Source organism: Ambystoma mexicanum, chromosome 11 (assembly GCF_040938575.1).
Source record: "Ambystoma mexicanum isolate Mex_15411 chromosome 11, UKY_AmexF1_1, whole genome shotgun sequence".
In the NCBI taxonomy this organism is placed as follows: Eukaryota; Metazoa; Chordata; class Amphibia; order Caudata; family Ambystomatidae; genus Ambystoma; species Ambystoma mexicanum.
In genome coordinates, this window is record NC_090934.1 from 722324374 (window position 1) to 722350157 (window position 25784).

A 25784-nucleotide genomic window follows, 5' to 3' on the forward strand; every position below is an offset into this window, starting at 1 on the left:
TTTGGTGGACATCTGTAAAGTGTGCAAACGTTTGTGTTCTCCTCCTGCTCAATTCCACCCCTATGCGTTTTGTTCTAGCACGATCCCTGTGTATTGCTTTTTCTCATTTATGAAACTTCAATGAGTCGCATGTATGTGCACAATAGTATGGGTCTCTATCTCTGCCTCATGCTCCTTGCTGGTCAGGTGAAGCTTAGCACATGTTCCCATCCAGTGTCTTCCTACTGTGGTCTTCCGTTCGATAATGTAAAGGAGGACGTGTTGTATGTCCTGCGTCTCCATTGTGCAATGTTCCTCACACTCTATCGTGTTCTTTGTCTTCATTGTAAAGAAGGGAGATGTGTAGTATCCTGTGTCTTCCCTGCATGGATGGTACGTTTGGTGCCTGTCCTCTGTAGCCTAGTGGAATGTTCCCTGAGTGCTCTATGCGTTGCATGTTTGCCACTTGGTGAGACTGAGCTGTCTCCCCTAGAGTGTGGATGCCCGGTATCTCTGTCCCGAACCTACCTCTCTGTACCATCCACCTGATGATCCTGCCTCACCAATAAAGGATACTTGCCTCCTACAACTGTCTGCTGGTCCTCCTTGCATTCCCAGAACTTGTATATACAACAGGAGGGCTCTTAAATAATAGCTGGGCAGGACAAAGGCCATTAGGATGTCCTTCAAACTGTTTGACATCCAGAAACTCCAAAAAAGGGGCCCAGGGATTTAAGGCCACCATTTCACGCTGGATTGTTTCCTGCATCAGCAAAGCTTACTCGGTTCATTGACTTCCTGCACCCAAATGTTCCCTTGAACATTTGGTGCAAGGAAAGACAGCCTCAGTGGCTTTCCAAAAATATTTTCAAAGTATGTCCTTTGGGAGCCGCAGCATCGTGGGCCTTCCTATCAGCCTTCTGAATGCATTATTGTCTTGATTTAAGCTCAAGAGTGGATGCTCAGTTTGGTCAAGCTGCCCTCAGAACCCTCTTTAATTAGGGAGTTTTTTTATCCATCCACCCAATATCTGTCTCCAGTGCTTAGAAACTCCCATAGGTATGGAGCAAAGGCTCTGGGATGCAAGAGCAAGTTACTCACTGTACTGACTAACATTCTCTTAGTCAAGAGTCCCCTTTCCTCCATATACGCCCATCTCCCGTCTACGCTAAAAAATATTCGTTTAATTGCTAAAATGTCTACCGACTTTGCCAATCGAAAAGGACTTAAGGGCGATGCGTGGGATGAGGCTCACGAAGGTGGTTCTAAAACGGATGGAACATCCCTTGAGTGTGGAGGAAAGGGGACTCTGGACTAAAAGTACGTTAGTCATTGTGGTCTGTAACTTTTTTACCATCGAAGAAAAATAGATCTTAGATGCTTACTTAGTCCTAACCGCAGAATTGTGCAGAGATGGCCTTTACGGTGGATATTCTCAGTATTACCTGCACTCTTCCTTCCCTAGTCACACATTCAAAAACCGCACACTGGTGAAGCATTAAAACTGTGATTGGATCAATCGGTAAAGCTTGTCAGAGCGTCTCGGGATGCCAAGCTCACGTTTCATCGGGCCCAGTCTTCCCTAACAATACCAGCGTTTTTCTGCAATAAATAGGAACCGTAGGGTGTGCTAAATCCTCCCTACAGCACAAAAAAACACTCCTACCACATGCCTCCAGTACCGAGTACACCTTTTTTCTGCCTGAAGACTGAGGGTCAATGACTTATTTACTATACTAAGACAGTCTAATTCAGAGGGAAACTGTATCTCGCAGTATCTTTCTCATGTGTCTGTGAGACATACCAAAATGGCACTGTAGTCCCTGGTGGTATTAGGGAACTTCCGCCTTCCACAAATGAGTGGAAACACTTGGAGTTTATGGAAAAAACATCCTAGTCCAGGGACAGTTCTTGGACTCTTGTCACAATACCCTCTTTCGCAGAAATCATCTCTTTTTCTGCTGTGAGAAATCCTGTCGGAACCAACTGTCACTTGTCAATCAGCCTGCACGCTGAGAGTTTGTAATGGTGCATGGTGCAGCTCTGCCCTCTGGCGGGATGAATGCCACACAGCAACTACCTCAGCTGGCCATTAAGAACACTGGGAGTGCAGGGTACGGGAAAGGTTTAACTCTCTCCATGCCTGGCTGCAGGCCACAGGGAGAAACTCATAACACCAAGATAAATGTGTTCCTAGTCTCAATTTACACAAAGGACTATAACACAGTGCACTGTGGTAGTGTCTTTACATTTCTATTCTAATTTAAACAGTTTGTGGGGCGGTTATTGGTCTCCTGTAGTTAGGAAGTGTTCTTGTGTTGCTGCAAATATTGTCTTGTGGTATGAGGTGCATTCCACTATGAGGTCTACTTTTGATGTCTACCTCTGTTTGCGCTAGCTGGTTTAATGTTGTGCGAAGTTTAACTTGCGCTGTTTGTGTGTCTCTGAAACAGGTGTGCGTGTACGGATCCAGACTTCTTGTGTTATATGGCATTCATTGAGGCAGGGTTTTAAGATAGTACATTAAGTTACTGTCATGCCATTGGGAGGTAGAGTAGAGGAGTAGTTGAGAGATTAAGGTCGAAGGGAGAGCGTGTCATGATTTTCTAGCTACTGTTTATTTTCCATTTTGATGATATGGAAACTGAGGTATTTGTAAACGAGCCATCGTGCGTTTATTTTATGTATCCCGTCCGCTGGCAAGGAATATGGTATATCGCTTGGTCGCCGTGTTCAAGTAATTGGACAGATGTGCATGCCAGCCTGATCTCTGTGATAAGCAACATGCTGAGCTGTCCTGTCTGTGATGAGGTCATATGTCACTGGCATTTCCGATGGCAGGCACACTGTACATTTATGATCTCATATTTCAGTTCCTGTGGTTTTGATGTGTTAAACCGATATGTGATTTATAAGTGTTAAATACGTTGCTATTATAATTGTTTGTTTAGATACCGAAGAGGTTTCAAATAAGCGCTGACCCGGGTTTTCTTCCAAGAGGAGCTTTTGCTTCCAAGAGGAGCGCGTTGCAATTGAGCCATACTAGCGTTGTTGCGGATGTTGTTACCTTTGTGTTGCTGACTAATGAAACTTCCTGGTGCAGTGAATGGATGGGGGCATAACTGAGTTGAGTGTAGCACCCATAGGTTTTTAAATGTTTTCTGTTAGGGCTTTTTAGACCTTTGACTTGATATGGCCAAAACATTTAGATATGCATTTCAGGCAGAGCAAGAGCTCGAAAAAAGTCTAGGTATCTCGGACACTGAAATGAGGATGATAAACATTGAAATGGGGCAGACAATGGATCCCCCGAATACAGGCAAAACTACACCCAGCACTGGCGATTGGGCCGGCTCTCGCCGGATCGGAGATCCGGCACCATATGCGTAGCCGGATCACGGGATACGGACAGAGTCAGCGCTGGGGGGAAAAGAAAAAAAAGCACCTGCGAGCAAACTGTAACTTCCTCTGATGACTCCATGCAAGGGGTCACCATAGGAAGTTAGTCCACAGCCACGAGTCTTCACCACTTACAATGCTAATCGTTTTTATAACCTCCAAAATCCCCGTTAGGCGGAAGGCAGGGTTCAGTTAGCACAAACAATGTTTCCCTGTCCTAAGTGTACTCTCATCCAAAGATTTTCATGGGTTTCTTTTTGTCCATTTTATGGACAAGAGATTGTCATTCATTTCTTACTATTCTTACAGAAAACCTACTGGAATGCAGTACAAACACTACAAACCCCACACATGCCATTACATGTTGTACTTTCAGTGTGTATTCTGGGGCTAGTGGGTTCACTTGCTAGTGCAGACTGCAACCCGTGTTCTGCTCTCATGGGTGAGTGACGAGCAGGAAAGTAGGAAGCATTGATTAGTGAGTGCTCAAAGACCCTAGTGCTGGCGGTCATTCAGTAAAACCCTGCACAGTGGCAGTTCTGTTGTTGACTTGGTGTTACCTTAAATAAGGTACTATAGCTCCTCAGAATTACTATCTAATGTCCAGTATATGAAAATGTTTCAATTTTCCTCGCAAAAATAAAACTTTAGTCCTCCGACTTTTAGAATTAATTTGAAACTCCTGGTAAACTCTGTAATTGACTGCTTGCACATTGTCATTAACGGGAAACCCATGCCTTTGTTACTTGTTTCAATGCTGTACTTACATGGTTAACATTCCACATTCCTAGTATGGTATAATTATGTCTCTGGAATGACCTTAAATAAGAACTGAAGTGAACGTCTGCGAAAAATAGACTATTCAGGAAACTACAAGCGTTTTACAAGCTTACTCCCCAAGTCGCGAGTAAGGTTAAAATGCAGCTTCTTTTTAAATCACCGTGTTCAGGTTATTAATCGAGTTTTTGAAAATATCAGAACATCACTGGGTACTTGTGGGCATATGAGCTGTCTTGAATGTCCGTTTTGTGCAGGAATTGTACATGTGAAACGCTGATGTGTACAATATTAATAATTCTCTTTATCCGAATTGAAAGGCTTTTTTTACAAAAAGGCGTTTGACGTTGTGACTATTTCATGATGTGAACTATGGACAATGGCCATTGAAACATTTGATAATACTAAGTGGGTACATCATTTTCAAAACTAATTACATTTAAGAACTAGCTTCAAAATATAACTTTACAAGCATTGGGGGCGTGGCCAAGCAGCCATGAGATAGGACGTGCCTTCTGGAGGCTCCTGCCGATCCTGCAAGATCCTGTTGGAAACATATGCCAAAACCAACGTAATTGAGTCAAAACTGAAGCAACCGCTGTGATAATATGCGGTGCATTATAGGATCGTGTCACTATGAAGATCGGGAGCTGGAAAAGCAGTTAAAAAAGGAAGCGCACTGAATGAATCCCACAGTGAAAGAAAAAGAAGATGGCGCCTGCCCTGGGACAAAGGGAAACTACCGAGGGAGCGGAAGATGGATCGTAACCAGGGAACAGCATTGAAGGTCCGCCGCGAGGCATGGCCGTAAACATAGCCCAAACCCAGACAGCAGCAAAACTATGAGCTTGCCCGGACCTGATGCCAGTGAGGACCGCCTGACTCGAGAGAAAAGCTGAGCGTGCGTGGTGCGGGCTACGAGGAGCGCAGAACGCCAGGGCGGAGACAGCTCGCTGGCACACAGCGGTGCTTTCGAATGGGTAGGGGCCCGCTGGGACTATCTAAACAAGGGAAGCAGAAGTTAACGAAGATCGGGAGGTGCGAGCCACTGCAAGATGCACTCCGGCAAGAATAAACCAAAAGGTGTAATATAATATGGACATGGTGCTGCACACCGCGTGAAAGGAAAGCAGTGCGGGCATCCCCCGCCCAACGCGTAACAACTCAAGGCTGGGGCACAGCCTCTGCATCGCCGCAATCTATACACAGAGGCACTGCCCATGCCTCGCTGGAAGCGGAACTGGGCTCTCAGCCCCACAAGCACATTCAAGCCCATCCGAGCTGTGTGTGGAGCGGCGGACATAACACTGCTTCAAAGCTGCTACATTCAAGCGCGCAGGATACAATAACAGGAGTGGAGTGCTGAGAGCTGTGCTGAAGCACAACAAAAGATTGCGACACAGCACAGACACAAAGTAACTGAAGAGGAAGCCGAGCGGGGAAGGCTCAGCTGAGAGCAGGACCGTAAGTAAAGACACATTTTGCCCTGAAACGGTCCCTTGAGCTACATCAGGTATCTGCCTGTTCAGTTCATGCTCGTGAGGTGAAATAAGACTTTCACAAAAGGCACAGGAAGCCACAGGACGGTGCAGCAAAATGGCGCCTCATTAAAAACGAAAAGCAGATACACATCAAGACAGCAAGTACGGCAGTACCGGAGCGGAGAGCCGCCCACCGCCGCGAGCGGACTTAACATGCTGCTCATGATTGGTACGCCACCAGGCGGACGAAAGCAGACCTACAGTGAAGGATAGAAGGGGAGAGGAGGTCAGAGGCACATGTGTGGGAAACAGACGGGCACCAGTGTCCAACGGCACGACGCGCCCACGCAAGGAATAAGTACCTCCCACCTGTTAACATAATAAGAGAACAATTCACTAAATAAACTCAATGGGTGCTGACACGGACTAGCCCCTGACACTCAATGGAGATGCTGAGGCACACGGCGGATGGTGCACAACATAGTGCTAAGGCGGCACAATAGTGGGAGAGCCCCGAGACACAGAGGGAAGGCAAAGGTCCAAGCCTCTGGAAGGAAGGGTGCAGTAAATAGTTGCACGGCGCATGAGACAAATAGAGAGACACTTGGAAGTGAAGTACAGGAGCCACTCCTAAACAAAGGAGCATACACCACAGGAGAAGCAGAACACAAACCTTAAGGAGTGAGAGAAGAGAAAAAACCGAAACACAAGGAATACGTCCAAAGGGCCCCACAAGACAGTGCAGGCAGAAGCCAGAGGAGGCTGCTTGCTAGCTAAGGCGTTCAAAATGCCCAAAAGCAAGGGCAAACAATCTACTTTTGAAGAGTACGCCAAAATGCCATAAGCAACTGCAGGTGCTAATGGGAAGGAACAAAGCCCCAGAGAACACGACAAGATACCACCCAACGGCCAGCAAATATTGGACGCCATTGCGGAACTGAAAGTATCGATGGGAAGCAGAATGGACACGGCTATCTCGGACTTACGGACTGCACTTAAATTTAAGATTGCCGCTGTGAGCATAGATGTTAACCTACTGCAGCAGGACGTACGGGCACTGGCCGAACGCACAGCGATCCTAGAAAAGGAAGCAAAGACAATACAAGCTCAAGTAAGACTAACACAACAGACATCCATGTGTTACAGAAACAAGTGTGGAATCTTGAAAGCAGGGCTGAAGAGGCAGAAGGGCCGGCCCGCAGAAATAATGTGCGCATCGTAGGGCTACCAGATGGAGAAGAAGGATCGGGCCCTACGAACTACATAGAAAGCATGTTGCTGCAGGAAATAACGGGCAGAGTGCTAAACCAAGGGTTTGCAATAGAAAGAGCACACAGAGCACTGACGAAAAAACCACTGCCGGGAGCCCCACCACGGCCGATAATTGCAAAACTATTGACGTACCTGGAACACTTCCACAAAGGTGGAACGATCAACAGGGCATCAGCAACTGTCACCATATACCTGGACTACACCCTTATGGTACAGAGGCAACGCTTGAACTACGTAGCAGTGAAGAGGAGAATGAGAGAAGCAGGATATAGATATATGCTGCTGTACCCGGCAAAAATGAAGGTGCTCCACAAAAGCAAAGCCTTATTCTTTGATACGCCAGAAGAGGTGACGACATGGCTGGACTCGAGGAATTGTCCGATGGGAGCTGCAGACCAGAAAGGGAGCGAGACAGAGAAGTAGCCGGTGCTTTGAAGACAGAGCATGGAGATACTAGACAGCAGTAAGAAGCGTTTGCATAAAAAATGTAGACATTGGGACTAGATTATAGCCAATTGTACCTGGGCTCATTGGTTCGGAATGCGAAGCGCATACCACAACATGCAGTTAGCGTAAAAGCAGTAGGTAACACCAGGAGACACACCATCGACCCCCCCCTAAAGGTAATTTAGTTGGGACACCTTTAGAAAGGTATCCCCCTGCAGAGTACCAAGAATCGGTGACACCGCAAGGAGGGCTAGATGCGGGATAGCCTGAGATCCAGGGATGGAGCTGGACAACAGCTTGGGGAAGTTAGAAGGGTGACAGAGGGAGGGCAGCAATTGGGGATGGAATGGGAATGGGAGGGGCAGGGGAGGGGGTTGGGGAGTTTGCAGTGATAGTAGTTAGGGATCGAGCATGCACCCGCGCGCCTCTGCGCATGATCCATGCTAAGTATTCTCAGGTTGAAGGATATGGAGGGGGGACAGGGATGGGGATCTAAAGGATAATGGGTGACCTCAGAATAAAAACCTGGAACGTCAGGGGACTCAACAGCTACCTGAAGAAAAATAAGGTGATGATGTACTTGAGGAGGCAAAAAATTGACATGGCTCTGTTGCAGGAAACTCACCTCACTAAGGAGAAACAGGAGGTAATCAGGAAAAAGTGGAGAGGGACTACTATAGGAGCAACTTACTCAGCATACGCCAGGGGAGTGATCATTTGGGTGGCACCACAGGTGCCTTTCCAGATACTACAGAACACGGTGGAATCGGATGGGAGGATGGTAGCGCTCAGGGGGCTTTTAGAGAACAGGGAACTAATCATCATAAAGACATATGCCCCCAACCAAGACACAACCAAGACACAGTGACCTACTATAAAACATTATATAGTAAGATCAGCCCCCACACAGGAGGAGCGATCATATGGGGGGGACTTTAACTGTGCGCTAGATCCCAAACTGGACAGATCAGACACAAAATTGGATAAACCCACCCCCGCAGCAAGAGCGCTACGAGCCCTGTTGAGAGACTTTGGGCTAGAGGACATTTGGAGGCGGCAACATCCGACAGGAAGATATTACTCACACTTTGCGGCCCCACATAATCTGTACACAAGGTAGGATTACGTGTTTGCCATCCCCGAAATGGCGGGGGAAGTGGTGGGATCAGAATACAAAGCGAGAATATTATCAAACCACTCCCCATTGGTCCTGGAGTGGTGATACCAGCTCCCCCAGAGCCAGAATCCCAACACAGAGACTTAGGGCCGAGGCACTGAGGGATACTACATTCCAAGAGGACCTACGGGAAGAGATAAGTTATTTCGAGAGTAATACTGGAAGCGTGAAATCAGAAGGAACTCTGTGGGAGGCCTTTAAGCTGGTAATAAGGGGGACGGCCATATCCAAATCTAAGGGCTCCAGGGGGGTATAGAGCAAGAGCTGCAGGAGACAGAGAAAAGACTGGAAATAATAATGAAGAAAGAAGGCACCTCACAGGAGGAGGCAGAACATGTGAGCCAGTTACAACTGGCTGGAGGGGAGCTTTGGGAGAGACTAAGTAACCTGAATTACAAGAAATATATCAAAAGACAACATACCGGAGGGGACAAACCAGGGAGGCTGGTTGCACGGTTATATAAAAATGAGGCACCAAGACCAGAAATTATAGAGATAGCGGGAGAGGCAGGACAAGTCTGGAACACCCAGGAGATGGTGAACGAGAGATTCCTTAGATTTTACAAACACCTCTCTGCAGAAACAGGGGAGAACAGAGAGAGAGAGACTCAGGAGATCCTAGGGCACATAGGATTTCCCAAATTAAGCGTAGAAGATGGAGAGAACTTAGAAGCCCCAGTCACACTGCAGAAACTAGAAACAGTGGTGATGAATCTACCCACGGGCAAAGCCCCAGGCACGGATGGGCTCCCCAGCAAGTTTTATAAGGCATACAGGCAAGAGATTCTTCCCCCGCTACTGGCGATGCTGAATGAGGCATACGAGAAAGGGAGACTGCCGGAATCTCTGAGAGAGGCGATAATCATCCCGCTCCTTAAACCAGACAAACCAAGCGTAGACTGCGGGTCGAATAGACCACTATCTATGTTAAACCAAGACAGCAAAATCCTTGCGTCAGTACTTGCAAATAGACTCAAGCTGGTGATAGGTAAACTGATACACCCAGACAAAACTGGGTATGTCCCCTACAGAAGTATATGCTTTTGATTCGGACAGGTGGCCATGGTTGATGGTGGCTTTGAAAGAATACAGGATGGGACCTGGGTACCTGCAGTGGGTGAAAATGTTGTACAGCTCCCCTACAGCCAGGGTAAAAACCGGAGCGATAATCTCAGATAAGTGGCAACTAAGCAGGGGCACGAGACAGGGCTGCCCGTGGTCTCTGATGCTGTTCATCCTCGCATTAGAGCCGCTAGCAATTTATCTAAGACAGCAATATAGTGAGATAGGAGTGCACACCAAAGAGGGACCGCACCTGATATCACTCTATGCAGACGATATGCTCCTGTACCTGCGATACCCAGAGGAGAACCTGCAATACATCCTGGAGGTGTTGGAGCGCTAAACAGCACTTTCCGGGATGACGGTCAACCACAAAAAATCATGCATGTTCCCCTTGGGTAGATACAGAGGCATACCACAGAAAAAACTACCCACCCTGTAAATAGCTTGGCAGACCAGGACGTTCAGATACCTGGGGATCAATATTTCTCACACGGCTGCAGATGAGCATAAGTATAACACAGAGAAAGTTGTGGAGGGCATTAAGAATAGCATGGAGTTCTGGGCAAAGCTCCCCCTGGCCATGGTGAGGAGGGCGGTCTTGCTTAAAATGGTGGTCCTACCCAGGCTACTACATTGTTTCACAAACATCCCGCACATGGTGCCCAGGCGCTTCTTCACTAAACTACACAGCCTGAGCAGAGGTTTCCTATGGCACAATACTTGAAACAGAGTGGCCCTGTGGAAACTACAGAACGCGTACGACAGAGGGGGGATAAGTCTACCGAACTTTGAGATATACCACCTGGTGGCGCAATAACAATATGTAACCAGGTGGTTGGCAGAAGATGAGACAGCAGAATCCAGGCTGTTGAGGGATGAGAGCGCCCCATACTTCCTACGAGAACTAATATGGCTACCCAAGCCAGAGATGCAGGGGAGACCGAGATTGCTAACACTAGGCTGGGAAATTTGGCATAAAGCGTGCCGGGCCATAGGAGGCCCAGCCCCGTGCTCCCCGCAGGCGCCACTCTTGGAGCTATGCGGCGCAGATGACCAATTAAGGAAAGGAATCTGGAAATACTGGGAGCCAGTGGGTCTAGCTACCCCGGGGGATATCTGGCAAGAGGGGGAGGCCCTGGATTTTCAAACGATAATGGACGGAACTGGGATACACGCGGGCCAGCATATTACATATAGCAGAATAGTCAAAAGGGTGAGAGAAATGTGGTTGGAAATAGCGCTAGCAGAACAACCAGATACAGCCATTGAAATTATGTATGACATGTCGGAGGGAGGGCATGAAATATCCTGTATATACAAACTAACAATGTCAAGAGTGGGGAAAGAGCTGCTCCAACCGAAGCGGGACTGGGAGGAGGAAGTGGGAGAAACTATGCAGGACGGGCATTGGGAGAGAGCCCAAAGATACCACAAGAAGGTGTCCAGAAACACGAGGCTGCAACAGATCCAACTATACGTTACCTATAGAGTATACATGACCCCCCAAAGGATTGCAAAATTCGGAAACACAGAAGCACAAAAAGGCCCCAAGTGTGGAGAGATGGAAGCAGGGATGATCCACATGTTCTGGGTGTGCCCGGAGGTGGGGAAATTCTGGGGGGAAATTAAGCACAAACTCTCTGAAAAGGGGATTAAACTAGAAGTGGAATCCAAATGGGCATGCATTTTGGGGTGATTCACCAGGCCACGTAACCTGAGACACGTATGTAAACTTAAGGACCTAGCATACATCCTGGCCAAAAGGAGAATTGCCATGAGCTGGAAAGCCGCCCATTGAACCAGAGTAGTGGTATGGTGGAAGGACCTCCTAAAATGGGCAGACGCCGAGACAGTGGTGTGGTATGAGGCGGTTAACAGAGGGGAGGGTGATGAAGTGGGACCACTGATAGAATGGAGACAAATGATAGCCTTGTTGCATGGGTCCACCCAGGATGACCACAGTGACGATGACACGCCCGAGTATGAGGAAGTGAATTAACCCTGGGCAAGAGAGCCAGAGGAATGGTGGGGGGGAGCTCGAGTTTTAAGGAAGGGGAGGGGGAAGACATGAAGGAGAAACACGCTTGCACGCTATGATAACTGTAACTGAAAATGTCAGGAGTGAAAGTTATGATTTGTTTTTGTAAAAATCAATAAAAACTTTTAAAAAAATGAAAAACTTTACAAACATTGGGTGACACCAAGTGGCAATAACATTTGGCACATATTCCTAAAGACCTATCAAAAAGGTGGATGAGTGTTTATTTTTCTGTTATGAAAACTAGCATCTCTTGGCAAATCATTATAACATTGGCGCTTTAAAGCTGTCAGAGGAGATCACATGCATGGGTTGGGAAAAGCTGGTGGTTTTGTGCTTAGATCAAAATGGGTCCACGCAGGAAGGAGATCCGTTTATGGGTTAAGGGTAAGTCTGTTTTTTTTTAAATTAAGTTACACTGGCATAGGGAGGGAGAGACCCACCAGTGCCCACCACCAGACAATTTCCAACTGCCACTGAAGCCAACACTTGGGGCAGGACATAACACAAAGAACAAGGGAGACGCATTCCACATACTACATGAAATCCACTTGTGACATCACTGTCCAGTGACCCAGGAACGGATCTATACAGGACAGACAGTACATGCCCAGACATAATTGAGCCTGCAGGAAGACTTCCACAGTGGTCTTTGTCTAAATTCTGAAATTAATCCCTACCAGGCACCTAAGGCTGGGCCCCCAAAATAGATAAACACTGCATACTGTAGAATAAGAAGGTTTAGGGAGAACACTTAATTCCTCTGTGTCCTTCGTGCGCTAGTTCCAGCACTCGCTTCCTCAGTTGTCCTGGTACGACACCCTTGTTACCTTTTGAGCAGTACGTTTTCTTCCGACATGGCCAGTTCTTCCTTTATCATCAGCAGGCTTTCCACCTCTTTCCTGATCTCCCCTGATTTGCAGTGACTCCTTTCTTTAGCTCGCCGCCATTCCCTGATCTCAGTCCTTCTGCCACAATTTGGAAGACAAAGTTGTTGTCCACTTCCTTCACAAGTTCCAATGGGTATATGCCCTGCGGAATTGCCTGTTGAATCAGGTACTGAATGTACCGATCAGTCACTATTGGTTCCGGCACACACCCTGATTGAGGGTGTCACGACAAAAAACAGCCGGGTTTTCCTTTTCCTGAACTATCGATGATGCGGAACGTATAGTCCTGTAATCATCGCACCGAGTGGGCAATGCAGGGTGGCATTTTCACTTTTGGGTTGCCGTACAGGAAAAACATTGCTTGGTGGTCCGTTACAAATGTGAATGGCTTGCCATACAGGAACAAGTGAAAGTGTTTGCAGGCCCAGACGACCACCAGGGTCTCTTTCTCTGCCTGTCAGTAGGCCTGCTCCATCTTTGATAAGCTCTTGCTTGCATAGGAAACAATGTGTCTTTGGCCGGACTTGTCTGGGCTTTTCTGCGCTAAAATAGCCCCTAGGCCCACCGGTCTTGTGTCCAACATTAGTTCTGTTTCCTTGTCCACGTCAAAATGATGTGCCAAAAGAAGCGCAGAGTTCCTTTTCTGAATTGATACTTTTCTTTATTTAGTGTGAGGTTTGCTGCTTCGAGCGCACACCCTTGTTAGTGTCTCATCATGTTTTTCTGCAGTGGTACCAAACCCCAGAATGTCGTCACTGTAATTAATACAGTTTGGGATGTGTTTTATGACACTGTATTTCTGACTGAAATATTTCTGACTCCAATGAAACCCCAAAGCTAAGTTGCTTGTATCTGAATTGCCCCAAATGGGTGACGAAGGTTGTGATCTATCTGCCCCCCGGGCACAGGACCAGCTGATGGTATTCTTTTTTGAGGTCCAACTTAGAGAATACCTTGGCTCTGTGGAGGAGGTGGATCATATCTGTAATGCGAGGAGTCAGATGACACTCCCTCTTTATAGCCAGATTGGGTCTCCTCATGTGCACACATAATCAGATGGAGTCAGAACCCTTCTTTGGAACAGGCACAATGGGGGACACCCAGGGTATGGGCCCTAATGCTGGTTCTATAATGTCCTGCTCTAGCAACCTATGTAGTTCCTCCTCAACCTGTCATTGAATGTTGACCGGGATGCCTCTATAATGTTGAGCAACAAGTGGGACCTCTTCATTGATGTATAATCTGATCTTTGTTACAGAGCTTCCAAATACCCTTTAACAATGATGGGTATAGATGATTAATCTGGTCCACGGTGTCAATGTACTTTTGAAACATTTGTTTGTATAGCACGTGGATGAGCCCCATGCCCACTGCCGTTTCGAAAACTCAGCTTGCACCCACACTCTGTGAAAGTGGAGATAGCATGAATCAGAATGGTCTTCACCAGTGTTTTGTATCTTCATGTCACCTCAAATTGTCCATGACACCTCAAAGGGCTCTTTGAGGTGGGCTACAGTAAATATTATCAAAATGAATGTCCTGCCTATAATTGTATTCATTTTTCTGAGGTATTATGTACAAGGGCTCCAAAAACAGGCTTACCACATTATATAAAGAAATTGGATAATTCCTGAGGGTGGTGTGCTTAGAAGGCTCGTTCCTCATAGGGATCTACTAAAGTGGTGTTGTAAGCAGATTTAGAGAAATCTAACAATGCCTGTTTTCTGAATTTGTTTTCAGAGTCCTTATCACTAAGAGTGAAGTTGAACTGGAATGACATTGAGGAAGGCTTCCTGGGGATCTGTCGTTTGAGAGGAGGCTCTGATGAAAAAGGAAAAAACACCTGGTGAGTAGGCTCTTAGTAGCAGTAGGAATTGGAACAAAACTGGTTGAAGGCACTGAGGAAGCTGGGGGAGCATGTTAAATTATGGTCTATAAGCACTATCTGGAACAATGACAAAATAAAGGTTAATGGGATAAGATCTTTTGGGAATTCATAGATTAAAGTGGGAATTTGTATGGTTGAGCACACCTGGTATAATCGAAAAGTGAGGAATTTGGGGTTTTTAAATTTCAAAATAAGTTGGAATGTAAAGAGGAACTGCGGTACAAAAGGATTCACGAGACATTATCACAAAGACTTGCAGAGAGTTAAGGTCCTATTCTGGGAGGTCCAAGACTTTTAGATATACTTCAAGAGAACCGAGTGGATATTGGTTTCTGTACAACATGCTCCATTCGGAGAGAGAAGAAACTAATGAAAGAAATGTGGTCAGTGTGGAGGGCTTAGGAAAGGGGGATGGAGCTAGACAACGTATGCCAGAGTATGGCAATGTGGAAAAGACTCCATCTTTTAAGGAAATGTATCGTAAACGCAGATTGCAATTTTTATCAAATGTTAGGGAATGAATTGAGAAATGGTTTGCAAAAGTAGAGTCTAATACAAGAACGTTATGATAAATGTGCGATTACGAAGATGCATTTTGGGTCTTCTATTGATCAGGTTCTAGTAGATGTTCAACAGTGAACTATATGTCATATGGTCTGGTCCCCAGGGAAAATATTTAGACATGGTTTGAACATGAATAGCATATGATGAAGTTATAAAGCAGAGGGGAGACTCACTCGCATTTTTTGGGACTGCAGGAATATTGTACCTTTCTGGGATGATGTCACAAAAAACTTGGATGATGTTTTGGGTAGACATGCACAACTCTCAGGCGGTCTTGTGACTTTACTTTGGGATGAGATAGCTAGGGGTCTGACATGGGGTCCATAGGAGATATTGGCTGAGTCTGTGATCTGTGAAAAAGAAACTCATTTTGAGGCTATGTAAAAGGAACACCTCAACAAAAATAGTAGATTGGAAAAAGGAAATAAATCTCCTGCAAGTTCATTAACGAGCGATGCTTAGGAGTAGAAAGGTCAGGAGAAAATGTGAAAAAATTTAGAAGTGTTTTGAAGAACGGTTGCATAAGAACAAGTGAGTGAGCAAACTGTGATGGATGCGTGGTATCACTTTTTTTTCTTTCCGTCATTGTCGGATGTTTAATCTTCCCCTTGCATTTCTGTGGCATGTTTATTTGTTCTAGTATTGTTGTGGATGTGTATTGAAGGGAAATACTTATTCTCTGAAAATTGTGCTTCAGTACCAGCTTACATGAATAATGGTTGGTTTAAAACTTTAATAAAATCCAATTTAAAAAAACGTTTGCCTTTTTAATCAATTTAGTTTTTCCATCAGTGTTTCTTTGGTTCTGGGAAAATGTTGCAGTTCCTATATGTTAGTGAATAGTGTTGTCATTTTAGCAGTTTAACATGCATTTATAGTCTGAGATTTTTGTGTGTTCCTTCCTTCTATTCTGATAACCGTAATGAATGGACGCAAAAGATTGTCCGATGTTTGGATTTTGTGTTTCTTCATCTAGTGCTTTCTTAAATTTCTTTGAGAACTGTAGGATGCTTGTCTCTGTGCATGGCAGTATAGCTGTGAAATGTCTAGTCTATCAATGCTGTCACATCTCGCAACGTATACTTATGTTTTTATCAGGGGTTTTGAGTGTTGCAGCCCATGACTAACCAGTGGGTCAGTCGTATGGGGTGTTTGTGGCTAGAATACAGATCTTATTGGTGTTTCTATGATGTGATGTCTGGAATTGTAAATTTCATTTTCCAACTATCAAAGGGGGCGGGGGGGTCTAAGAATAAAAAAAGAAATTCACTTGACCGTTGGACAACAAAAAACTGCTTATAAAAAAATGATATATTTAGGTTATCCTGTAGTGGCTAGCCACACCAAGCATTTTTACAGAAATTGTATAAAGGAGAAGGCCATGAAATTGGTATTCCAGAGGAAAGTCGTGGATCGGAAATATGGTAAATAATCCATATTGCCTACACTCACATTTTATAAAATGCAAGTAATTCCAAGACTGTTTTATGGGTTAGAATTATTCCCTATATGGATACTGCTGGAGTTGAATTACTTCGAATCAATCATGTGGCAGGCAACGTGCTACTATATACCGAAGTGTGTACCGTACCAGTTTTGCGTTACAAATTGGGTTTACAGTCCATCCAAAGTATGGCAATGTGGAAAAGACTCCATCTTTTAAGGAAATGTATCGTAAACGCAGATTGCAATTTTTATCAAATGTTAGGGAATGAATTGAGAAATGGTTTGCAAAAGTAGAGTCTAATACAAGAACGTTATGATAAAGGTGTAACTAATGTTACCAAGATGGGTACATAAAAACATTAATAGTAAATCCATCCGAGGTTAAAAGAATTATTAAATGACACGACTGGACAAGTTCTATAAATACTGTAATGGAGACTCAACTCTATGCTCAGGTGATTTTCCCCTATAAATACATAGGGGCAGTCGAACCGTACATTAATCGATTCCCAAGTAAGAATAATTGTATGCAATTTAGGTTCAATGTACTGCTAACAAATGAAGTACTCCGCATAAGACAGAAATCGAGTAGGGAAAAAGCATCATGCAGACATTGTCTGAATTTGTCAATTTACTGCATTTGTTGTTGAATTGTACTGCCTTAATCAATCAGAGAATTGAATAGTTTAGTATGTATGTTACAAATACAAAACAGGCTTTTCCGCATTTGCTATGGATGAACATTATGCCCAGTAGATCCATCTCCCTGAAGTTAGCAGTTCTTAGTTTCTTAAAACATTTATTTAAGGTACTGCAAGTGAGAAGATTCTAAGATCGATTAACGTTTTCTTTAAATTTGAAGTAATGTATGATTATTTATGCTATGAAATTTTATGTTTGAACATGAAAATGAATTATATATATTATGAAATGTTAAATTTTATTTCATTGTTACTCTTTTTTAAAGGTTTTTATAAACCAAAACATTAAATTCAATAAAAAAATAAAATGTAATTTTTCATTCCGTTCCATCAAAATGTGAAATTGGGTGAAGTCACAGGATTTCTTGGAACATAACTCCTCCCACCTAACTTTGATATGGTTTGGAGATTGAATTTGGATCTGGAAAGAGTACTGACTGTCCCGCAGGTAAATCTTATTACAACCTGGAAGCTGACCCTGGGTTGAACCTACTAACATAAGATTGAAGTAAAGCACATTGAGTTACTTCCGAAGGAGACATGATTCAATGAACCACAAGCTAATCAACAAATGCTGTAATGAGATGGTGGAAAAGGAACCGGTCCACCCATTGAACAGTGTGCTAGACAATGATGGGGCCTAGTGTGGCTATTTCACTGCCAGCAAATTTATTACAGACCTGTAAATAAGAATGAGCAGCTCAATGACACCTGTTGGGAGAGAAACGGTTCTAGTCTCCTGTTAATATTGTAACTTTAGACGGCATTATTTGTGTCCATCATTTGTCCATGTTTCTTTTTGGATCTGCATCCTGCCATCCGTTACTTGATTCCTTTCTGGTCTTGTAGTGACAATAGCCACACTGGTCCATTCTACTGATCAGCTATGTTACATGTAGTTGCCCATCCTTTCCTGTAGGGTGTAGCGCAGCTTACTTTGGCATTATGTAGCCTGGGTGGTGTGATGGATACCAGGATGCTGTCGCTGCTTCCCTTGGGGGAGCCCCTTCCCATGGCATCAGGGAGATGAGGCCGTTCCTCAATAGTCCCCCTAGGGGTGGTACTCATTGGATGCATGTCACAGGGAGGGAAACACTCTATGGGACCAGTGACCACTATTGTGGAAGAACGCAGTATCCGCCTCACACCTACACCTCTCCTTCACCCCTACTCTCTCCATCCTTACCCTCCTATCCTATTTACTTCTATAAGACTCATGAAGTAGAAAGAACTGAGACAAAGAAGAATTGGGAGGAGTTGAAAGACAAACTGACTTCTACCAACCACTGAGACAAGGAAGCGGTGCAGAGTAATGATGACTACTCCACGGAACCAGTGAGTGGTCTAGACAAAAATGACCCAATAGACCTATCATGCAAATAAAAAGGAAGGAAGGACCGCTAAGAGAGAAGACTGCTGACCGGGACACAGTGAGATCTCTTGTGAGGACCCAAAAATGTCTGCAACCGGCATGAGGGAAAGAAGAGTGGACAATCGGGGGCCAGACAAAGGTGGGCCTGCACCACTTCCTAACTGCTGAGCTGCCTGGAAGGAGCCAGGGAGGGAGAGAGAGGAAGAGAGAGAGGGAAAGAGAGAGAGGGAGGAGGAGAGGGTGAGAGAGGGAGAGAATGACCCACCCCGCACAGACCTGCTGGAGCAGTCTGTGAGCAGAGCCACACTTCCATAAAAGAGCCACAGCAAAGAGCCTGGGAGAGAGAGGGAGACCGTGGAAGAATGAGTGGAGCGATTGGAAACTTCCGTTGGTCACAAGAAGAATCAACGTTCCACCCGAAGGTACTGGGGTTGTTGGGGAAGGTCAGAGAGGCATGGAGTGCTGAAAGGACATGGTCTGGGACCAATACCAAAACTAAGAGGCAGTAAAACCCAATAACACATGGCAGAACAGTGAAATAGGTGTGCAAGAAAGAAACAGAATTCAGTCCTTTTTTGGGACTGCAGTACATGGCAGGAAAGTGAACCAGGTTTGCTACATGGGTCTGAGACCCCCAACAAATAGTAATAGTGTCCAAACCATGCTTCCTCATCGCAGTACCTGGTAGAGAAGGGAACCAGGTCTGCCAACCAGGGTCACGGATTCACCATAATTTGGAGAAGTAACCAAGCCACTCTTCCTCATTGCAATATCTGGTAGCGAGGTGAACCAGGTCTGCACACCGGCATCTGGGACCCATATATTTATGGACCAGGGAAGAGAGAAATTTACCCCACCAGTTGAAACTGAACTTTGAGATCTTTCAAACCCAGAACCACCTTTTGACTAGGGCAAGTGAATCATTCCTCTGGATCCGGAAGATACCCCTTTTATTTAGTTTAGCATAGAGCATGAGGGACAGAGCTAAGATTCTGACATTGGACTATGGACTTTTGCTTTTGACATCCTGACAGAGACATTAGTAATTTTGTTGTGGCAGGAAAAACCCTCTTAGATTTAGGGCAAGGTGGGGTTTTCATTTTATTTTCGCACATTAATAAAAGTATTTAACAACCACAATGACCCCTCCCTGTCAGAGCCCTACTTCTTCAGCCATACAGTGGGTTCATGCAAATTAACAGGTATTCGAACCAAGCTGTGGTTTACCCTTCGACAATTGGTTTGACAAGTTGCAGTTCTGCAAGGAGAGTCTTGAGGTGAAGGCTGAAAAAGTCAATGTGATTGTTAGGTGTATAATAGACATTTCCAGGGACTAAGATATTAAACTCTTAGGTGCTCCTCTTTCTACAGATATTTTTAAAATCTGTCATTTGTAAGGCTCACTGAAAATCAGAAGGGTTCGTGAAGATGGAGGGTATCTCAGTACTAGATTAAGCATAGCCCCAGACAAGCTTTGGGTACTGATTTTCAGTGGGTTCAACAGACCTCTACTAGCTGACAGACGACAAAGTAATTTAATATAGAAGATTAAAAGTGTTGGTTTGATTTCCTTGAGTCTGTGTTCTGGGTTACTTTAGTGAGATTTTTCTATGTAAGGTGGTTTCTCAGTTTTCATTAGAAGTCCACAGGGATAGGCATCTATGAACATGCCCCTTTTAAACTCCATTCAAGACTCGCCACCCTTTTAAAATAAGCTTCAGATTGGTGGCGTGTGCTAAATGTAAGTGGGGTAGATCAGTTAAGGTGAATGAAATTACAACCGTTTAGAGGGTCCTGGGTGCATCTTCACAGGTGATTCCTTGTCCATGCACATCGACTTAAGGAGTTCCTAAATTCTTTCTCCTGTAGTTTAGACAGTAGCTACTGTCATCCGTCCGTATATCCACATCACATTTTCACATCATAACCCATGTGTTAACAGTTTTCGTAAACGCGGTGTAACACAGCATTGAACTATTAGCGTTAAGACCACATACTACAAAGAACATGGTCTTTTACTTCAAAATAACAGCAAATCCAGCACAAATTGGTCCAATAAGGGTTGATACTACATTTGTGTACTGAAAGTGGCCTTCTCAAGTAACTGAATTATTATTAAATCAACACTCAACTTGTGTGATGTGCTAGAGCACCGGTAAAGAGATAAGCTTGAAACATGTGTAGGCTCATCCCCTTTGAATATACAAAATGTATTTAAAAAGGATCTCATTTAAATATTTTAAAATGTGTTGGTAAAGAAGACATGTGATAAATATACGGCTTATGTGAACCCATCTCTTGTGATCGATTCAATCTTAAAACTATATGGTTCATGTTAGACCGTTTTGATAAACAAATTCCCATTAACCACAAGATGTATTGGTGTAATGGAGGCACAACGATCATCCATGAAACATTTCATTTTTGCCTTATCCCCTTGGTTGACTCAGCCAAAGCTACAATTCTGCACAATATCACTTTACACATAATGTCCAGAATGGAAAAAGTACAAGAGTTTCCTGGGACATCGCATCTAACTGTTTTGTAAATTGGTATGAGTTCTGCTTTCTGCCGAGACTCTGATACTGAAGATTGAATTGAATAGCTGCAACCAATATGGTACCCATCTGGCTGGTTCCTATTTAAATAGATCCATGGGCATCCTGTCTGGGCCATCAAGACCTCTTGAGTTGTAAAGACTATGTGTTCACCTAGGTATACGTTTGATAGAAGATTCTTGAGACCATCCGGTACTGTTAAAAAAAGGTGGTCTATCCTGCTATAACATTGAAAAATAGTCAAACGAGGTAATTCCGGTTATAGGGCCTCATTACACGGATGGCGGTAGGGATTTACCGGTACTGGTAAAATACCGGTACCGGTAAATCCCTACCGCCTTACTACGAGGTCCCTTTGTGGGTTGGGGGATTTAACGCCTGCTTTTTGCCCCCCCTTCCAGGCTAAGCGTTTATTATACAAGACATGTGTGAGTTTATCTTTATGTGGTCGCGTTTCAAGTTTTTAAGGGACTCCCCTGATGGGGAAGTTTTTTTTCTTTTTTTTTTCTTTTACGGTCTTCCTTGTCAATTTAGGTTTCATATTAAACAACGTCAAACATTGTATGAGGTATTTCAGGACAACTAAAGTAGTGGAGTAAGTACCCTTCGAAGGGATTGGTTCCTGCTTTTTGCAGGCGTTAAAATCCAACCCACTAAGGGACCTCGGAGCTAATTACGGCACCGCAAAATTGCGGTGCCGTAATTAGCGCCCTCCCCATTCCCATAGAGTCCTATGGGGCAGAAATGGGAATGGGGAACGTCAAACATTGTATGAGGTATTTCAGGACAACTAAAGTAGTGGAGTAAGTACCCTTCGAAGGGATTGGTTCCTCCGACGTATTCCACATCTATGACAGGTAATCACCACAGCTGTGCTGCTTTGGAAAATTGTCTGGCCTGCGTCGATGACGTCGATACGCTGTCCTCGAGGGCCTCCGTCGAGTCAGCGTCACCGGATGTTATAAGTAGGATGCACGACGCCCGTAGCCTCAGTTCAGTTTTTTCCACAAACGTGTTTGCTTTGGAGATCTCGGCACGCCTTGGTTCTTCTGTTACTTCTATCAGTTCTTCGAACTTGGTGTTTGTGAAGATCTCATGTCTTTGTCTTCTTCTACCACACGGTCGGGATTCAAGAAGTGTTGGGACAACGTCTGCCTCTGGTGCCTCGGCGAGTACCACGCCACCGATGACTGTGACGATTGACAGTCGTTAACGTTGAAGGCCTTGCGGGAACGGAAGAAGAAGCTTACTGTAGGTACGGTTTCCAAACCCCAGAAGTCAAAATCCGCGGGGCTTTCGACCGAAAATTCGAGGGGCGACTCTCCGCATCGTCGGCGTAAGTCCAGTGGGTCTCGGTCCCGGAGTGTTTGTTTGTTTGTTTATTTATTTATATTGCGCCCCAGACTCAGGGGTATTCGGGTGCGAAGGCAGAAAGAGAGTTGTTCAACTTGGGTTACAGGTTGCAGATTACACATGGGTGTACAGCTACGGTTACAATGCTGTAGACATGTATTGTCAAAGAAATCACAAATGAATGTACAGTAAGTTTACAAGAATGCAGGTGTGACATATAAATAGAGCAGAGCAGATATACAAAATATACATGAGATCCCAAATGACAGTAGGGTGAGGTTAGGCATCATGATCTTTTAGCCATTGGTTCAGATTGGATCTGAATTGCCGGTAGGGGAGATCTTCCCTTAGAGCATGAGGAAGGGAGTTCCAAAATTGTGCTGCTTTAACAGCGAAGCTGCTCCCACCAGATTTAGTAAGTTTGAATCTGGGTACTAACAAAAGGTTGGAGTTAGCTTTTCTTAGGGGGCGAGAGGCTGTTTGTCTGGTGAATCTGTCTATAAGGTATTGCGGGGATACGTGGTTAAGGCATTTGTATGTAAGGGATGCTGTTTTGAGGAGGACTTTGTCTTTTGTGGAGAGCCAGTTGGTAGATCTCCTAAGGTCTGATATGTGGGCATTTTTAGGGAAGTTTAGGGCGGCTCTCAGGGCATTATTTTGAAGTGTCTGTATTTTGGCAGTGATGTATTTGTTACTGCCAATGTAGAGGGCGTTGCAGTAATCTAGTTTCGACAGGATTAGTGCCCTTGCTAGAATAACGCAATTATTAGGTGAGAGGAAGGGCTTGGCTGCTCTAATTAGCTTGCATGTGTAGGAGGTGGCTGAGGCCATGGAATTCACTTGTTTACCAAGGGTGAGCGTGGAGTCTATGTAGAAACCGAGGGTTTTAACTAGTTTGGCCACAGTAATGATGTTATTGTCAATTATGAAGGAGTCATAGTTGGGACCTAGTTTTTTGATGTTGGAGGAGGTGCTTAGGATGAGGAGTTCAGTTTTGTCATCATTCAGGCATAGACCGTGGGAGGCCATCCATGCCTGGATGATGAGGTAGACTCTATTCACAAAGGCCAAATCCTTGTTATAATCTCCCGTCAACGGGATGAGGATCTGTGTATCATCTGCATAGTTGGTGTAGGTGATACCAACTGAGTTTGTGGTAGCCTTGGATGGGGTGCCTATGTTAACAGTATTTAGGGCAGTTATGGAAGCTTTTTTGTTGTTGATCTTCGCCTGAAGCATTGTTATCTTATTGGCAAGGGCATTTTGTATGCCTGTGCACCAGTTCATATCCTTGAGGCAAGAGTCAGGAGCTTGGATAGGGGAATCTACTTTGGCGGACAGTTCTTTGGTGTTGGATTTGGCTTGAATGATATGGGTGTTGTAGGATGTTTGTTTCGCAAGGATGGTTTCTTTTTTGTAGAGGATAGCTAATTTCTTCAGGTTATTTCTATTGGTGTGTGAGGGGTCTGATCTCCAAATTCTTTCACTTAGGTGTTTCTTTTGTCTGATGTCTATCAGTAAGGGTGTGAGCCAGGTATTTAGGTGTTGGCGGGGTTTGCACTTCCTAATTTTCAGTGGTGCGATAGCGTCCAGAGAGGAGAGCATCACTTCATTGTATTTTTCTACCATGGAGGCTGGGTCGGACTGATCTGAGATGGAATTTAAGGTGGGGAGAATGAGGGGGTAATATTCATTTTATTTCTAGTAGGAGCAGTGGGAGCTAGGATACTGTTGTTCGAAGGTGTGGTGGCTTCTAGGGTAAAGGATACCATGTGGTGGTCGGACCATAGCTGAGGCATTATGGAGGTGATAGTGGTGGGGCAGTTATGTTCGGCAATCCAATCGAGGGTCCTTCCTTTGATATGTGTAGGATCTGTAATCTTTTGGGTAAATCCTAGTTCCTCAAGGGTGCTGTTAATTTGTTGGGCATTGGGGTCGCGTGGGTGGTTAAAACCAAGGTTGAAGTCACCTAGGATGAGACTATGAGTAGAGTTTTTTAAGTTGTCAGATAATAGGTTTGTGAGGTCTTCCTCAAAGGAGCCTATTGGGCCTGGTGGTCGGTATATCAGGTGGATGATGATGGCTTGATTATTGGCAATGGTGAGTTTGGCTGTGAGGGATTCACAGGAGTTGGTTTTATGGGGTGAGGAGAGTCTTAGGGTTAGGTTATTTTTGACAATTATAGCTAGGCCGCCAACTCTAGACGTGGTGCGATCCATGCGTATAAGAGTGTAGTTATCTGGGATGGCTAGCATGATGCTGGTCCTGCTGCAGGATGGAGCCATGATTCTGTGATGGCCAGGAGATCCAAGTTCTCGTTTTGAATTGTGTCCACTATTTCATTGGCATGGGCTACCATAGAGCGGGCGTTTAATAGGGCGCCTTTTATTCCAGGTAGGGTGGGTGGGGCAGAGGGCCGTTGGACTTTGTGTTGGCATTTAGGGTGGGAGGTGGATTCTCCAAAGATTTGACTGTTGAGTTGTAGTCGGTGTTGGCCGGTGTTAACTGTGTGTGGTAGATTGTTGGTGATATACAAGGTGTGCCTATTGTGATCAGAAGCGAAATGGGCATTAACTAAAGGGTCATAAATTCTTGGGAGTCTGGCGCGAAGTCTTAAGTTTCACTATTGGAGGCTGCAAAGTTTAGTGGCCATGTTTGCTTGCTCCAAGGGTACACTATCATGATGTAGCTGGTTCTGTGGCTGAGATAGGTTCATGCTGTGAAGGGTGGTCAAATAGAGGATGGTTCTGAGTAGAACAGTGTAGAATAGTCGTAGATGCATAGTGGCTAGGGTGCATACAAATAGGCAGAATCAAGTTGGCTATGGTACACCCAGATAGGCAGATTCGATATTGGCTAGGGTGCATACAAATAGGCAGAATCAAGTTGGCTATGGTACACCCAAATAGGCAGATTCGATATTGGCTAGGGTGCATACAAATAGGCAGAATCGAGTTGGCTATGGTACACCCAAAAAGCCAGATTCAATATTGGCTAGGGTGCATACAAATAGGCAGATTCAGGTTGGCTAGTGTGCACACAAATAGGCTAGTACAGTGCAGCATCAGAGACTATAAGGCCAGACTTATTTCAATGCAACATCAGAAACCATGGGGACAAGGCTTCTACAGTGTGGCAGAATGCATTACCTGTGCAAGGAGTGACGTTATTGAATATGCAGTAGGCAGACATGATCAACAGCAATGCAATTATCATAATGGGCATTAACATGAGATTAGCAAGTGGTAGCGCGTGTGGCTATGAGTATTTTGGTAGCCAAACATAGATAAGCAAGATGAATTGCAACGGGGCAGAAAGAAAACACCAAATATATGCAGTGACCAACTGGGTACCTTATGGCACGAGGGGGCGCTAGG

At 44.8% G+C, this 25784-nt stretch overlaps 1 protein-coding gene across 8 annotated transcripts in view; it reads left to right on the plus strand.

Moving 5' to 3' along the window:
* Positions 1–25784, plus strand: part of PPFIBP2 (PPFIA binding protein 2) — a 1806653-nt gene that overhangs the window by 296498 nt on the left and 1484371 nt on the right. For all 8 annotated transcript variants that reach the window (XM_069623590.1, XM_069623589.1, XM_069623593.1 and 5 more), the window contains one exon: positions 14266–14371. The gene's annotated coding sequence lies outside the window, so the exon portion shown is untranslated. The remainder of the gene's footprint in view (positions 1–14265; positions 14372–25784) is intronic.